The sequence below is a fragment of the Ranitomeya imitator genome, chromosome 10, assembly GCF_032444005.1.
Source record: "Ranitomeya imitator isolate aRanImi1 chromosome 10, aRanImi1.pri, whole genome shotgun sequence".
NCBI lineage: Eukaryota > Metazoa > Chordata > Amphibia > Anura > Dendrobatidae > Ranitomeya > Ranitomeya imitator.
In genome coordinates, this window is record NC_091291.1 from 22,554,225 (window position 1) to 22,567,260 (window position 13,036).

The window sequence follows — 13,036 nt, forward strand, 5'->3', positions numbered from 1 at the left end:
AGCATGTATGCTAGAATGCTAGCCCTAACCCTAGCTCCAACCAGAATATGAATACTAGAATGCTAGACCTAACCCTAGCTTCAACCAGAGTATGAATACAAGAATGCTATCCCTAACCCTAGCTCCAACCAGAGTATGAATGCTAGAATGCTAGCCCTAACCCAAGCTCCAACCAGAGTATGAATGCTAGAATGCTATCCCTAACCCTAGCTCCAACCAGAGCATGAATGCTAGAATGCTAGCCCTAACCCTAGCTCCAACCGGAATATGACTGTTAGAATGCTAGCCCTATCCCTAGCTCCAACCAGAGTATGAATGCTAGAATGCTAGCCCTTACCCTAGCTCCAACCAGAGCATGAATACTAGAATGCTAGCCCTAACCCTAGCTCCAACCAGAATATGAATGCTAGAATGCTAGCCCTAACCCTAGCTCCAACCAGAGCATGAATGCTAGAATGCTAGCCCTAACCCTAGCTCCAACCAGGGTATGAATGCTAGAATGCTATCCCTAACCCTAGCTCCAACCAGAATATGAATGCTAGAATGCAAGCCCTAACCCTAGCTCCAACCAGAATATGAATGCTAGAATGCTAGCCCTAACCCTAGCTTCAACCAGAATATGAATGCTAGAATGCTAGCCCTAACCCTAGCTCCAACCAGAGCATGAATGCTAGAATGCTAGCCCTAACCCTAGCTCCCACCAGAGCATGAATGCTAGAATGCTAGCCCTAACCCTAGCTCCAACCAGAGTATGAATGCTAGAATGCTAGCCCTAACCATAGCTCCAACCAGAGCATGAATGCTAGAATGCTAGCCCCAACCCTAGCTCCAACCAGAGCATGAATGCTAGAATGCTATCCCTAACCCTAGCTCCAACCAGAGTATGAATGCTAGAATGCTATTCCTAACCCTAGCTCCAACCAGAGTATGAATGCTAGAATGCTATCCCTAACCCTAGCTCCAACCAGAGTATGAATGCTAGAATGCTAGCCCTAACCCTAGCTCCAACCAGAGCATGAATGCTAGAATGCTAGCCCTAACCCTAGCTCCAACCAGAGTATGAATGCTAGAATACTAGCCCTAACACTAGCTCCAACCAGAGCATGAATGCTAGCCCTAACCCTAGCTCCAACCAGAGCATGAATGCTAGAATGCTAGCCCTAACCCTAGCTCCAACCAGAGTATGAATGCTAGAATGCTAGCCCTAACCCTAGCTCCAACCAGAGCATGAATACTAGAAAGCTAGCCCTAACCCTAGCTCCAACCGGAATATGACTGTTAGAATGCTAGCCCTAACCCTAGCTCCAACCAGACCATGAGTACGAGAATGCTAGCTTTAACCCTAGCTCCAACCAGAGTATGAATGCTAGAATGCTAGCCCTAACCCTAGCTCCTACCAGAGCATGAATACTAGAATGCTAGCCCTAACCCTAGCTCCAACCAGAGCATGAATGCTAGAATGCTAGCCCTAACCCTAGCTCCAACCAGATTATGAATGCTAGAATGCTAGCCCTAACCCTTGCTCCAACCAGAGTATGAATGCTAGAATGCTATCCCTAACCCTAGGTCCAACCAGATTATGAATGCTAGAATGCTAGCCCTAACCCTGGCTCCAACCAGAATATGAATGCTAGCCCTAACCCAAGCTCCAACCAGAGTATGAATGCTAGAATACGAGCCCTAACCCTAGCTCCAACCAGAGTATGAATGCTAGAATGCTAGCCCTAACCCTAGCTCCAACCAGAATATGAATACTAGAATGCTAGCCCTAACCCTAGCTCCAACCAGAGCATGAATACTAGAATGCTAGCCCTAACCCTAGCTTCAACCAGAGTATGAATACAAGAATGCTATCCCTAACCCTAGCTCCAACCAGAGTATGAATGCTAGAATGCTAGACCTAACCCTAGCTCCAACCAGATTATGAATGCTAGAATGCTAGCCCTAACCCTAGCTCCAACCAGAGCAAGAATGCAAGAATGCTAGCCCTAACCCTAGCTCCAACCGGAATATGACTGTTAGAATGGTAGCCCTATTCCTAGCTCCAACCAGAGTATGAATGCTAGAGTGCTAGCCCTAACCCTAGCTCCAACCAGAGCATGAATACTAGAATGCTAGCCCTAACCCTAGCTCCAACCAGAGTATGAATGCTATCCCTAACACTAGCTCCAACCGGAGTATGAATGCTAGAATGCTAGCCCTAACCCTAGCTCCAACCAGAATATCAATGCTAGAATGCTAGCCCTAACCCTGGCTCCAACCAGAGCATAAATACTAGAATGCTAGCCCTGACCCTAGCTCCAACCAGAATATGAATGCTAGAATGCTAGCCCTGACCCTAGCTCCAACCAGAATATGAATGCTAGAATGCTAGCCCTGACCCTAGCTCCAACCAGAATATGAATGCTAGAATGCTAGCCCTGACCCTAGCTCCAACCAGAATATGAATGCTAGAATGATAGCCCTAACCCTAGCTCCAGTCAGAGTATGAATGCTAGAATGCTAGCCCTAACCCTAGCTCCAACCAGAGTATGAATGCTAGAATGCTAGCCCTAACCCTAGCTCCAGTCAGAGTATGAATGCTAGAATGCTAGGCCTAACCCTACCTCCAACCAGAATATGAATGCTAGAATGCTAGCGCTAACCCTAGCTCCAGTCAAAGTATGAATGCTAGAATGCTAGCCCTAACCCTAGCTCCAACCAGAGCATGAATACTAGAATGCTAGCCCTAACCCTCGCTTCAACCAGAGTAAGAATGCTAGAATGCTAGCCCTAACCCTAGCTCCAACCAGAGCATGAATGCTAAAATGCTAGCCCTAACCCTAGCTCCAACCAGAGCATGAATAATAGAATGATAGTCCTAACCCTAGCTCCAACCGGAGTATGAATGCTAGAATGGTAGCCCTAAGATTAGCTTCAACCAGCGAAAGAATGCTAGAATTCTAGCCCTAACCCTAGGTCCAACCAGAGTATCAATGCTAGAATGCTAGCCCTAACCCTAGCTCCAACCAGAATATCAATGCTAGAATGCTAGCCCTAACCCTAGCTCCAACCAGAATATGAATGCTAGAATGTTATCCCTAACCCTAGCTCCAACCAGAATATGAATGCTAGAATGCTAGCCCTGACCCTAGCTCCAACCAGAATATGAATGCTAGAATGCTAGCCCGACCCTAGCTCCAACCAGAATATGAATGCTATAATGCTAGCCCTGACCCTAGCTCCAACCAGAATATGAATGCTAGAATGCTAGCCCTGACCCTAGCTCCAATCAGAATATGAATGCTAGAATGCTAGCCCTGACCCTAGCTCCTACCAGAATATGAATGCTAGAATGTTATCCCTAACCCCAGCTCCAACCAGAGTATGAATGCTAGAATGCTAGCCCTAACCCTAGCTCCAACCAGAATATGAATACTAGAATGCTATCCCTAACCCTAGCTCCAACCAGAGTATGAATGCTATCCCTAACACTAGCTCCAACCGGAGTATGAATGCTAGAATGCTAGCCCTAACCCTAGCTCCAACCAGAATATGAATGCTAGAATGCTAGCCCTAACCCTAGCTCCAACCAGAGTATGAATGCTAGAATGCTAGCCCTAACCCTAGCTCCAACCTGAATATGACTGTTAGAATGCTAGCCCTAACCCTAGCTCCAACCAGAGCATGAATGCTAGAATGCTAGCCCTAACCCTAGCTCCAACCAGAGTATGAATGCTAGAATGCTAGCCCTAACCCTAGCTCCAACCAGAGCATGAATGCTAGAATGCTAGCCCTAACCCTAGCTCCAACCAGAGCATGAATGCTAGAATGCTATCCCTAACCCCAGCTTCAACCAGAGTATGAATGCTAGAATGCTATCCCTAACCCTAGCTCCAACCAGAGTATGAATGCTAGAATGCTAGCCCTAACCCTATCTCCAACCAGAGCATGAATGCTAGAATGCTATCCCTAACCCTAGCTCCAACCAGATTATGAATGCTAGAATGCTAGCCCTAACCCTAGGTCCAACCAGAGTATCAATGCTAGAATGCTAGCCCTAACCCTAGCTCCAACCAGAGCATGAATGCTAGAATGCTAGCCCTAACCCTAGCTCCAACCAGAGTATGAATGCTAGAATACTAGCCCTAACCCTAGCACCAACCAGAGCATGAATGCTAGAATGCTAGCCCTAACCCTAGCTCCAACCATAGCATGAATGCTAGAATGCTAGCCCTAACCCTAGCTCCAACCAGAGTATGAATGCTAGAATGCTAGCCCTAACCCTAGCTCCAACCAGAGCATGAATACTAGAATGCTAGCCCTAACCCTAGCTCCAACCGGAATATGACTGTTAGAATGCTAGCCCTAACCCTAGCTCCAACCAGAGCATGAATACTACAATGCTAGCCCTAACCCTAGCTCCAACCAGAGTATGAATGCTAGAATGCTAGCCCTAACCCTAGCTCCTACCAGAGCATGAATACGAGAATGCTAGCCCTAACCCTAGCTCCAACCAGATTATGAATGCTAGAATGCTAGCCCTAACCCTAGCTCCAACCAGAGTATGAATGCTAGAATGCTATCCCTAACCCTAGCTCCAACCAGATTATGAATGCTAGAATGCTAGCCCTAACCCTAGCTCCAACCAGAGTATGAATGCTAGAATGCTAGCCCTAACCCTAGCTCCAACCAGAGCATGAATGCTAGAATGCTAGCCCTGACCCTAGCTCCAACCAGAGCATGAATGCTAGAATGCTAGCCCTAACCCTAGCTCCAACCAGAGTATGAATGCTAGAATACTAGCCCTAACACTAGCTCCAACCAGAGCATGAATGCTAGCCCTAACCCTAGCTCCAACCAGAGCATGTATGCTAGAATTCTAGCCCTAACCCTAGCTCCAACCAGAATATGAATACTAGAATGCTAGACCTCACCCTAGCTTCAACCAGAGTATGAATACAAGAATGCTATCCCTAACCCTAGCTCCAACCAGAGTATGAATGCTAGAATGCTAGCCCTAACCCTAGCTCCAACCAGAGTATGAATGCTAGAATGCTATCCCTAACCCTAGCTCCAACCAGAGCATGAATGCTAGAATGCTAGCCCTAACCCTAGCTCCAACCGGAATATGACTGTTAGAATGCTAGCCCTATCCCTAGCTCCAACCAGAGTATGAATGCTAGAATGCTAGCCCTTACCCTAGCTCCAACCAGAGCATGAATACTAGAATGCTAGCCCTAACCCTAGCTCCAACCAGAATATGAATGCTAGAATGCTAGCCCTAACCTAGCTCCAACCAGAGCATGAATGCTAGAATGCTAGCCCTAACCTTAGCTCCAACCAGGGTATGAATGCTAGAATGCTATCCCTAACCCTAGCTCCAACCAGAATATGAATGCTAGAATGCTAGCCCTAACCCTAGCTCCAACCAGAATATGAATGCTAGAATGCTAGCCCTAACCCTAGCTTCAACCAGAATATGAATGCTAGAATGCTAGCCCTAACCCTAGCTCCAACCAGAGCATGAATGCTAGAATGCTAGCCCTAACCCTAGCTCCCACCAGAGCATGAATGCTAGAATGCTAGCCCTAACCCTAGCTCCAACCAGAGTATGAATGCTAGAATGCTAGCCCTAACCATAGCTCCAACCAGAGCATGAATGCTAGAATGCTAGCCCCAACCCTAGCTCCAACCAGAGCATGAATGCTAGAATGCTATCCCTAACCCTAGCTCCAACCAGAGTATGAATGCTAGAATGCTATTCCTAACCCTAGCTCCAACCAGAGTATGAATGCTAGAATGCTATCCCTAACCCTAGCTCCAACCAGAGTATGAATGCTAGAATGCTAACCCTAACCCTAGCTCCAACCAGAGCATGAATGCTAGAATGCTAGCCCTAACCCTAGCTCCAACCAGAGTATGAATGCTAGAATACTAGCCCTAACACTAGCTCCAACCAGAGCATGAATGCTAGCCCTAACCCTAGCTCCAACCAGAGCATGAATGCTAGAATGCTAGCCCTAACCCTAGCTCCAACCAGAGTATGAATGCTAGAATGCTAGCCCTAACCCTAGATCCAACCAGAGCATGAATACTAGAAAGCTAGCCCTAACCCTAGCTCCAACCGGAATATGACTGTTAGAATGCTAGCCCTAACCCTAGCTCCAACCAGAGCATGAGTACGAGAATGCTAGCTTTAACCCTAGCTCCAACCAGAGTATGAATGCTAGAATGCTAGCCCTAACCCTAGCTCCTACCAGAGCATGAATACTAGAATGCTAGCCCTAACCCTAGCTCCAACCAGAGCATGAATGCTAGAATGCTAGCCCTAACCCTAGCTCCAACCAGATTATGAATGCTAGAATGCTAGCCCTAACCCTTGCTCCAACCAGAGTATGAATGCTAGAATGCTATCCCTAACCCTAGGTCCAACCAGATTATGAATGCTAGAATGCTAGCCCTAACCCTGGCTCCAACCAGAATATGAATGCTAGCCCTAACCCAAGCTCCAACCAGAGTATGAATGCTAGAATACTAGCCCTAACCCTAGCTCCAACCAGAGTATGAATGCTAGAATGCTAGCCCTAACCCTAGCTCCAACCAGAATATGAATACTAGAATGCTAGCCCTAACCCTAGCTCCAACCAGAGCATGAATACTAGAATGCTAGCCCTAACCCTAGCTTCAACCAGAGTATGAATACAAGAATGCTATCCCTAACCCTAGCTCCAACCAGAGTATGAATGCTAGAATGCTAGCCCTAACCCTAGCTCCAACCAGATTATGAATGCTAGAATGCTAGCCCTAACCCTAGCTCCAACCAGAGCAAGAATGCTAGAATGCTAGCCCTAACCCTAGCTCCAACCGGAATATGACTGTTAGAATGGTAGCCCTATTCCTAGCTCCAACCAGAGTATGAATGCTAGAGTGCTAGCCCTAACCCTAGCTCCAACCAGAGCATGAATACTAGAATGCTAGCCCTAACCCTAGCTCCAACCAGAGTATGAATGCTATCCCTAACACTAGCTCCAACCGGAGTATGAATGCTAGAATGCTAACCCTAACCCTAGCTCCAACCAGAATATCAATGCTAGAATGCTAGCCCTAACCCTGGCTCCAACCAGAGCATGAATACTAGAATGCTAGCCCTGACCCTAGCTCCAACCAGAATATGAATGCTAGAATGCTAGCCCTGACCCTAGCTCCAACCAGAATAATAATAATAATAATAATTTTATTTATATAGCGCCAACATATTCCGCAGCGCTTTACAAATTATAGAGGGGACTTGTACAGACAATAGACATAGAGTATGAATGCTATCCCTAACACTAGCTCCAACCGGAGTATGAATGCTAGAATGCTAGCCCTAACCCTAGCTCCAACCAGAATATGAATGCTAGAATGCTAGCCCTGACCCTAGCTCCAACCAGAATATGAATGCTAGAATGCTAGCCCTGACCCTAGCTCCAACCAGAATATGAATGCTAGAATGCTAGCCCTAACCCTAGCTCCAGTCAGAGTATGAATGCTAGAATGCTAGCCCTAACCCTAGCTCCAACCAGAGTATGAATGCTAGAATGCTAGCCCTAACGCTAGCTCCAGTCAGAGTATGAATGCTAGAATGCTAGGCCTAACCCTACCTCCAACCAGAATATGAATGCTAGAATGCTAGCGCTAACCCTAGCTCCAGTCAAAGTATGAATGCTAGAATGCTAGCCCTAACCCTAGCTCCAACCAGAGCATGAATACTAGAATGCTAGCCCTAACCCTCGCTTCAACCAGAGTAAGAATGCTAGAATGCTAGCCCTAACCCTAGCTCCAACCAGAGCATGAATGCTAGAATGCTAGCCCTAACCCTAGCTCCAACCAGAGCATGAATACTAGAATGATAGTCCTAACCCTAGCTCCAACCGGAGTATGAATGCTAGAATGGTAGCCCTAAGATTAGCTTCAACCAGCGAAAGAATGCTAGAATTCTAGCCCTAACCCTAGCTCCAACCAGAGCATGACTGCTAGAATGCTAGCCCTAACCCTAGGTCCAACCAGAGTATCAATGCTAGAATGCTAGCCCTAACCCTAGCTCCAACCAGAATATCAATGCTAGAATGCTAGCCCTAACCCTAGCTCCAACCAGAATATGAATGCTAGAATGTTATCCCTAACCCTAGCTCCAACCAGAATATGAATGCTAGAATGCTAGCCCTGACCCTAGCTCCAACCAGAATATGAATGCTAGAATGCTAGCCCGACCCTAGCTCCAACCAGAATATGAATGCTAGAATGCTAGCCCTGACCCTAGCTCCAACCAGAATATGAATGCTAGAATGCTAGCCCTGACCCTAGCTCCAATCAGAATATGAATGCTAGAATGCTAGCCCTGACCCTAGCTCCTACCAGAATATGAATGCTAGAATGTTATCCCTAACCCCAGCTCCAACCAGAGTATGAATGCTAGAATGCTAGCCCTAACCCTAGCTCCAACCAGAATATGAATACTAGAATGCTATCCCTAACCCTAGCTCCAACCAGAGTATGAATGCTATCCCTAACACTAGCTCCAACCGGAGTATGAATGCTAGAATGCTAGCCCTAACCCTAGCTCCAACCAGAATATCAATGCTAGAATGCTAGCCCTAACCCTGGCTCCAACCAGAGCATGAATGCTAGAATGCTAGCCCTGACCCTAGCTCCAACCAGAATATGAATGCTAGAATGCTAGCCCTGACCCTAGCTCCAACCAGAATATGAATGCTAGAATGCTAGACCGACCCTAGCTCCAACCAGAATATGAATGCTAGAATGCTAGCCCTAACCCTAGCTCCAACCAGAATATGAATACTAGAATGTTATCCCTAACCCTAGCTCCAACCAGAGTATGAATGCTAGAATGCTAGCCCTAACCCTAGCTCCAACCAGAATATGAATACTAGAATGCTATCCCTAACCCTAGCTCCAACCAGCGTATGAATGCTAGAATGCTAGCCCTAACCCTAGCTTCAACCAGAATATGAATGCTAGAATGCTAGCCCTAACCCTAGCTCCAACCAGAGTATGAATACTAGAATGCTAGCCCTAACCCTAGCTCCAACCAGAGTATGAATGCTAGAATGCTAGCCCTAACCCTAGCTCCAACCAGAGCATGAATACTAGAATGCTAGCCCTAACCCTAGCTCCAACCAGAGTATGAATGCTAGAATGCTAGTCCTAACCCTAGCTCCAACCAGAGCATGAATACGAGAATGCTAGCTTTAACCCTAGCTCCAACCAGAGTATGAATGCTAGAATGCTAGCCCTAACCCTAGCTCCTACCAGAGCATGAATACTAGAATGCTAGCCCTAACCCTAGTTCCAACCAGAGCATGAATGCTAGAATGCTAGCCCTAACCCTAGCTCCAACCAGATTATGAATGCTAGAATGCTAGCCCTAACCCTTGCTCCAACCAGAGTATGAATGCTAGAATGCTATCCCTAACCCTAGGTCCAACCAGATTATGAATGCTGGAATGCTAGCCCTAACCCTGGCTCCAACCAGAATATGAATGCTAGCCCTAACCCAAGCTCCAACCAGAGTATGAATGCTAGAATACTAGCCCTAACCCTAGCTCCAACCAGAGTATGAATGCTAGAATGCTAGCCCTAACCCTAGCTCCAACCAGAATATGAATACTAGAATGCTAGCCCTAACCCTAGCTCCAACCAGAGCATGAATACTAGAATGCTAGCCCTAACCCTAGCTTCAACCAGAGTATGAATACAAGAATGCTATCCCTAACCCTAGCTCCAACCAGAGTATGAATGCTAGAATGCTAGCCCTAACCCTAGCTCCATCCAGATTATGAATGCTAGAATGCTAGCCCTAACCCTAGCTCCAACCAGAGCAAGAATGCTAGAATGCTAGCCCTAACCCTAGCTCCAACCGGAATATGACTGTTAGAATGCTAGCCCTATTCCTAGCTCCAACCAGAGTATGAATGCTAGAGTGCTAGCCCTAACCCTAGCTCCAACCAGAGCATGAATACTAGAATGCTAGCCCTAACCCTTGCTCCAACCAGAGTATGAATGCTAGAATGCTATCCCTAACCCTAGGTCCAACCAGATTATGAATGCTAGAATGCTAGCCCTAACCCTGGCTCCAACCAGAATATGAATGCTAGCCCTAACCCAAGCTCCAACCAGAGTATGAATGCTAGAATACTAGCCCTAACCCTAGCTCCAACCAGAGTATTAATGCTAGAATGCTAGCCCTAATCCTAGCTCCAACCAGAATATGAATACTAGAATACTAGCCCTAACCCTAGATCCAACCAGAGCATGAATGCTAGAATGCTAGCCCTAACCCTAGCTTCAACCAGAGTATGAATACAAGAATGCTATCCCTAACCCTAGCTCCAACCAGAGTATGAATGCTAGAATGCTAGCCCTAACCCTAGCTCCATCCAGATTATGAATGCTAGAATGCTAGCCCTAACCCTAGCTCCAACCAGAGCATGAATGCTAGAATGCTAGCCCTAACCCTAGCTCCAACCGGAATATGACTGTTAGAATGCTAGCCCTATTCCTAGCTTCAACCAGAGTATGAATACTAGAATGCTAGCCCTAACCCTAGCTCCAACCAGTGTATGAATGCTATCCCTAACACTAGCTCCAACCGGAGTATGAATGCTAGAATGCTAGCCCTAACCCTAGCTCCAACCAGAGCATGAATACTAGAATGCTAGCCCTAACCCTAGCTCCAACCAGTGTATGAATGCTATCCCTAACACTAGCTCCAACCGGAGTATGACTGTTAGAATGCTAGCCCTATCCCTAGCTCCAACCAGAGTATGAATGCTAGAATGCTAGCCCTTACCCTAGCTCCAACCAGAGCATGAATACTAGAATGCTAGCCCTAACCCTTGCTCCAACCAGAATATGAATGCTAGAATGCTAGCCCTAACCCTAGCTCCAACCAGAATATGAATGCTAGAATGCTAGCCCTAACCCTAGCTCCAACCAGAGCATGAATACTAGAATGCTAGCCATAACCCTAGCTCCAACCGGAAAATGACTGTTAGAATGCTAGCCCTAACCCTAGCTCCAACCAGAGCATGAATACTAGAATGCTAGCCCTAACCCTAGCTCCAACCAGAGTATGAATGCTAGAATGCTAGCCCTAACCCTAGCTCCTACCAGAGCATGAATGCTAGAATGCTAGCCCTAACCCTAGCCCCAACCAGAATATGAATGCTAGAATGCTAGCCATAACCCTAGCTCCAACCAGAGTATGAATGCTAGAATGCTATCCCTAACCCTAGCTCCAACCAGATTATGAATGCTAGAATGCTAGCCCTAACCCTGGCTCCAACCAGAATATGAATGCTAGCCCTAACCCAAGCTCCAACCAGAGTATGAATGCTAGAATACTAGCCCTAACCCTAGCTCCAACCAGAGTATGAATGCTAGAATGCTAGCCCTAACCCTAGCTCCAACCAGAATATGAATACTAGAATGCTAGCCCTAACCCTAGCTCCAACCAGAGCATGAATACTAGAATGCTAGCCCTAACCCCAGCTTCAACCAGAGTATGAATACAAGAATGCTATCCCTAACCCTAGCTCCAACCAGATTATGAATGCTAGAATGCTAGCCCTAACCCTGCCTCCAACCAGAATATGAATGCTAGCCCTAACCCAAGCTCCAACCAGAGTATGAATGCTAGAATACTAACCCTTAACCCTAGCTCCATCCAGAGTATGAATGCTAGAATGCTAGCCCTAACCCTAGCTCCAACCAGAATATGAATACTAGAATGCTAGCCCTAACCCTAGCTCCAACCAGAGCATGAATACTAGAATGCTAGCCCTAACCCTAGCTTCAACCAGAGTATGAATACAAGAATGCTATCCCTAACCCTAGCTCCAACCAGAGTATGAATGCTAGCCCTAACCCTAGCTCCAACCAGAGTATGAATGCTAGAATGCTATCCCTAACCCTAGCTCCAACCAGAGCATGAATGCTAGAATGCTAGCCCCAACCCTAGCTCCAACCGGAATATGACTGTTAGAATGCTAGCCCTATCCCTAGCTCCAACCAGAGTATGAATGCTAGAATGCTAGCCCTTACCCTAGCTCCAACCAGAGCATGAATACTAGAATGCTAGCCCTAACCCTAGCTCCAACCAGAATATGAATGCTAGAATGCTAGCCCTAACCCTAGCTCCAACCAGAATATGAATGCTAGAATGCTAGCCCTAACCCTAGCTCCAACCAGAGCATGAATACTAGAATGCTAGCCATAACCCTAGCTCCAACCGGAAAATGACTGTTAGAATGCTAGCCCTAACCCTAGCTCCAACCAGAGCATGAATACTAGAATGCTAGCCCTAACCCTAGCTCCAACCAGAGTATGAATGCTAGAATGCTAGCCCTAACCCTAGCTCCTACCATAGCATGAATGCTAGAATGCTAGCCCTAACCCTAGCCCCAACCAGAATATGAATGCTAGAATGCTAGCCATAACCCTAGCTCCAACCAGAGTATGAATGCAAGAATGCTATCCCTAACCCTAGCTCCAACCAGATTATGAATGCTAGAATGCTAGCCCTAACCCTGGCTCCAACCAGAATATGAATGCTAGCCCTAACCCAAGCTCCAACCAGAGTATGAATGCTAGAATACTAGCCCTAACCCTAGCTCCAACCAGAGTATGAATGCTAGAATGCTAGCCCTAACCCTAGCTCCAACCAGAATATGAATTTTAGAATGCTAGCCCTAACCCTAGCTCCAACCAGAGCATGAATACTAGAATGCTAGCCCTAACCCTAGCTTCAACCAGAGTATTAATACAAGAATGCTATCCCTAACCCTAGCTCCAACCAGAGTATGAATGCTAGCCCTAACCCTAGCTCCAACCAGAGTATGAATGCTAGAATGCTATCCCTAACCCTAGCTCCAACCAGAGCATGAATGCTAGAATGCTAGCCCAAACCCTAGCTCCAACCGGACTATGACTGTTAGAATGCTAGCACTATCCCTAGCTCCAACCAGAGTATGAATGCTAGAATGCTAGCCCT